Below are 5,081 nucleotides of genomic sequence, written 5' to 3'. Positions count from 1 at the left end.
GAAACTTAAGATCTATGCATTTTCTGTGTGCAAATCATACTTCAATAAAATTTTTTAAAACCCTCTGGAATTTGAAGATATTATTCCATTGTCTTTCAGCATCCAGTATTGCTGAAAAAAACTACTGTTCGTTTGATTCATGTTCTTTTATATGTAACATATTTCCCCCTTCCTTGGGTATTTTCTTTATCCCCAACACTCTGAAATTTCATCAGTATATGTCAAGGTGAAGATCTTTTTTTCATATTCTGCTTGGCAACTGGTGGGCTTTTTCAATCTGAAGAGTCTTTCTTCAATACAAGTTTTTCTATCTTTGAACATTCTCCCTTTTCCATATTTCTCTCCATTTTCCCTATTTTCTCCTTCTGGAATTTTGGATATTTGAACTTCTGCATCTATTCTCTTTTTTCATGTTTCATCTCTATAGCTTTGCAGTGGATTCTGTTTGATTCCAGGTCATCAATTCATTTTTCAGTTATAATTTTTCTGTTATACAGTTCATCTAGTGAGTTTTTATTTTTTTGTTTCCAGGGTACCTAGAGTGTTGTTGTTGTTGTTATTGTTTTTAAGTAGGCTCCACACTCAGCATGGAGTCCAATGTGGGGCTTGAACCCACAATCCTGAGATCAAGACCTGAGCTGAGATCAAGAATCAGACGCCTGACTCAACCACTTAGGCATCTCTGTACCTAGATTTTTTTTTAAGATTTATTTATCTGAGAGAGCGCGAGGGGCAGAGGGAGAGGGAAAGAGAATCTCAAGCAGACTTTGTGCTAAGCACAGAAACCCACTTGGGGCTCGACCCAATGACCCTGAGACCATGACCTGAGCTGAAACCAAGAGTCAGACAATTAACCAACTGTGCCACCCAGGTTCCCCGCGGTACCTAGATTTTTTTTTGATGAAATGTCTTTCTGCATTTACATTTATTCTAAATCCCAGGTCTATTCTGCCCTATGAAACCCATCTTTTCCAGGTATGAACTCCTCCTTTTGTAAAGTTGAGTGCCTTTCCCCTCATGATATTAGCTTTCTTCAAATACTTGGCTTTTCTTGGGTGTGACCTCCTGTTGGAACTAAGACTCCTTGTGAGATTAAGTGGTTTGCTTGCAAGAGGGAATAAGATATGCATCTGTGAATTGCACTGCACCTGTCTAAAGTGATCATGAAAAATGGATGCCATGTGCTTCTGGACAAGATGAGTCAATAGCCTTCTGAAGAGGGCTGCCCTGAAGAACTGTCAGTGTTTGGGGCTTTGCCTTGCCTCTCTGACCCAGACATACAACCCAGGAATGACCAGGAATATCATGGGCAGACACCTCCTTGGCTCATTGCCTGGTCTGAGATGAACATTCCTGACCACTTGTTCTGTGCCCACCGATTCATGGTCAGTCAGGCAAGGGCCATCTTCTTTCAGTCCTCCAGTTCTGGGTTTGAAGCATTCCTAGAACTATTCCCATATCTTATAGCAGACCTCTCCTCTGTGTAATTTTGGCCCAAGGTTTCCAACTTCAATCTGTTCCCATGTGTTTGTCATCTTCTATAATGGCTTTTAGTTCACTAAATAGTTCCCTCTATTGTTTTTGAATGAAGATATGGATTTATTTAGATCTTTTGTGAGCAATTTATAGATACCTGGAGTAAAAAGAAACAGCTACATATGCTTAGTCTGCTATCTTGAACCAGAAGTTGACAAGCTTATTGTATAGACAATTTGAAAACTTACCCCACGGTACTATATTTATTCCCCAGTGTGACTCCCAAGGATGCAGATAAGGCTGTGCTCATAATAAGATAGCTTCTAGTGTCTGGTACTTAATATTTTTTTGGACAAATGAATCTGACAAATGAATGAAGAAATGATTGAGTCAGTGTGATTAAAATGAGTATTCTAATTCTCATCCTGTCATTTATAAGACCATTCCTCCTCCCTGGACCACAGTTTTCCTATCTATAGGATAAAAGGTTTGAGATCAATCCTTTCGTCTTATAATTTTTTTAAAGGTTTATTCATTTATTGGAGCTCCTGGTGGCTCAGTCGGTTGAGCACCCAACTCTCGGTTTTAGCACAGGTCACGATCCTGAGATCGAGCCCCATGCCAGGCTCCAAGCTCAGTGCAGAGTCTACTTGAGAATTCTCTCTCCTCTCCCTTTGCCCTTCCCCCCTTTATTTATTTTAGAGAGAGAACGGGGTTGGGGGCAGAGGGAGAGGAGATAGAATCCTCAAGCAGAACCCCCCCCGCCGGAGCGTGGAACCCCAGGAAGGGTTCAATCTCAGGACCTCAAGATCACAACCCAAGCTGAAACCAAGAGTCAGCCACCCAACCTATTGAGCCACCCAGACTCCATTAATCCTTTCATTTTAATATGAAAGCAATTCCTTTAGTATTTCTTTTTGATCAGGTCTGCTAGCAATGAATGCTCTGTTTTTGTTTACTGAGAATGTCCTCCTTCCTCACTTTTGAAGGATAATTTTGCTTGCTATATTACTTTTGATTGAAATTCTTTTCTCCCCCCAGCACTGCCAATATACCATCCAATTACACTCTGATCTTTAGCCTTCATGATTCCTTTTTTTTCTTTTTTTTAGTAAGTTTTTTATTTAAATTCACAGTGGAATATTAGTTTCAGGTGTACAATATGGTGATTCAGTGCCTTCCATGATTTCTGATGAGAAGTCAGCTGTTACTGACAATACCATGGAGGTGATGAGTTTTTTTCTTATTGCCATTGAGATTCTCTCTTTGTGTTTGGTTTTTGGCAATGTAACTCTGATATGTGTCAGTGTGAATTCCTTTGAGTTTATCCTACTTGGAGTTTGTTGTTCTTCTTGGATGTATAGATTAATATTTTTCATCACATTTAGAAACTTTTGTTCTGTTTGTGGATTTAATAGCAGGAGGCTAAGGTGGGGTGTGCCACTTGCTGTTTCCACTTTTCCAGTGGGGAGGGGGCCCTGTGTAGGTGCACTGAGGTGGATGGCCATGATGTGTAGAGTTGGGGGAGTAGGGGGAGCTGATAGGGCAGAAGACATTCAGGGGGCCCAAGACATGGGGGGACTGCTGGGCAGTGCAGAGGTCCTTTCCATTAAGTGACCAGGATTGTCAAGTGGCATTGAGTCTGGTGTGAAAGTACTTGACCCCTTCCCTCCCAGCTTGGAGGAGCTTGCCCAGAGCCATCAGGAGTGTGAGGTGGCCGCTGGCCCACTAAGGCCCACTCAGTGTCCTTCCCTGTCATCCCTTACTCCTGTCCTAGGCAGAGGAGCCCAGGACAGGTGGAAGAACCACTCTACTTCCTTCTGTTGAAGTTCAATTCTGTGGACAGAAGCTGGCTCAGGCAGGGCCAGCGGCAGCAGGGGATGGTCACAGAGCAAGTGTTGAGTGCTTGGTGGTTGAGAAATATAGCTAGGCCCAGAGTGGCAGCAGCACTGAGTGGGTAGGGTGGCCAGGGGCCAGGAATGTGAGGCTGAGGTCTATGGCCCTGAAGCCCTCCTGATATGGGGTTGGGGCAGCAAGCAAGTTGGAAGGACAGAGATGTATTGGGCTATGGTGGATGGGGTGGGAACCTGGGGTTCAGAGCTTGTGGTGGTTCACCTATTTGCAGGTACCTTTGTACTAGAAGCCCACTCTCTTCATCAGCTTGTCTGCCCCTGTGGGGTCTTGACGGCTATAAACAAACACATGAGATGGGATGGGCTGAGGCTTCTTGTCCCCAGTCTTGTGTGGCAGTGGTGTGAAGATCCATCACGCTTCTCAGAGCTTGTCACTGTGTTGGAAGTGCATCTGGTTCCCATGGGAGACGTTCAGGATAAGATGCTCATGGGCACTGGGGAACTTCACGTTCTCGTATTTTGCTATAGGTCAGGTCCAGCTCTGACTCCAGAGGCTTGAAGAACATGCTGGGATTCTTGGTCATCATCTGTATGTACACGGCTTTGTTGTGCTTGCACTGCTGCTGGAAGATGTTGCTGGCCACGTCCCAGAACTGCAGATGCACCTCAGCCTTGTGCTTATTCAGGCCTTTACAGCAGCGCAGGATGAAGGGCAACTTTTCCCACCTCTTGTTCTTCACATAGAGGACAATGGCCCCAAAGGTGGCTGTGGTGGGCCCGCAGAGCACTGTGGGGTCATCAAGGTACCCTTTGGTGGACTCACCCTCTCCTTTGGGGTTCCCCACATTCTGGTCCAGGACTACTTTATTTGCCTGCACCTCTGAGATATGCTTTGACACCTTGAACTTCTCCTCATGGACATCATTGAGATCAGAGGAGGCCAGCTTCTTCATGGTCACCAGACACACTATCTGCAGGAGGTGGTTCTGTATTACATCCCAGGTGATCCCAAATTCATCAAAGTACCTGCGGCACCCCTTAATGCCAAAGGGCTCCTTTAATGTGAGGGTGACACAGACAAAGTTGTCCTGGTTCCAGATAGGGCTGATGATCCTGTTGGCAAACCTCAGCACCATGAGAGGTTCTGGACCATCCCCTGGCCCAGGTAATGGTCAATGCGGTAGATCTGGTCCTCTGAGAACACGGAGAAAATGTGGTTGGAGAGCCATTGGAGCTTTGAGGATATCTCCTGAAGGGCTTTTCCACACAGACATGGTTTCAGCCTGTTTGCTCTGGCTCATGCAGGTGTCATGGATGTTCTTGGTGACTGCCTCATAGACAGTGAGTGGGGCAAGGCCGGGTAGGAGAGGTGGTTGGCCTGCGGCCTCTGGGGAGGGCATTCATGTAGCTGTTGAGGCACTCGTAGGTGGCAGTGTTGTCATACTGGTGAGCCACATAGGAATTGCAGGCAAAGAACTCCTTGGGCTTCTCCTCTGGGGTGGCTTTGAAGGAAGGTTCACTCTGTTTTCATACGTCTGCCACTGTGAGGTGGGAGCGGGTGGAGCCCATAATGAAGGTGTCTTTGGGCAGAAGGATCATCCTAGAACAGCCACCAGATGGTGGGGTAGATCTTGGTTAACTTGCCCCATAATGACAAAGATATGTGTATTGGATTGATGGAAGGCATTGCTCTTTCCTCAGGATCTCACATACTTGGGCCCAGCTTAGGGCCATCCGCTCTGCCATAATGCT

The 5,081-nt window shown here is 45.5% G+C and overlaps 1 pseudogene; it reads right to left on the bottom strand.

Annotated features, from left to right (window-relative positions):
- Positions 1–3,570: 3,570 nt before the first annotated feature.
- Positions 3,571–5,081, bottom strand: LOC112665076 (glucose-6-phosphate 1-dehydrogenase-like; annotated as a pseudogene).

The sequence above is a fragment of the Canis lupus genome, chromosome 17 (assembly GCF_003254725.2).
Source record: "Canis lupus dingo isolate Sandy chromosome 17, ASM325472v2, whole genome shotgun sequence".
NCBI classification, from domain to species: domain Eukaryota; kingdom Metazoa; phylum Chordata; class Mammalia; order Carnivora; family Canidae; genus Canis; species Canis lupus.
The sequence above is the reverse complement of the archived record's forward strand: the minus strand, read 5'-3'. Positions and strand labels throughout refer to the sequence as shown.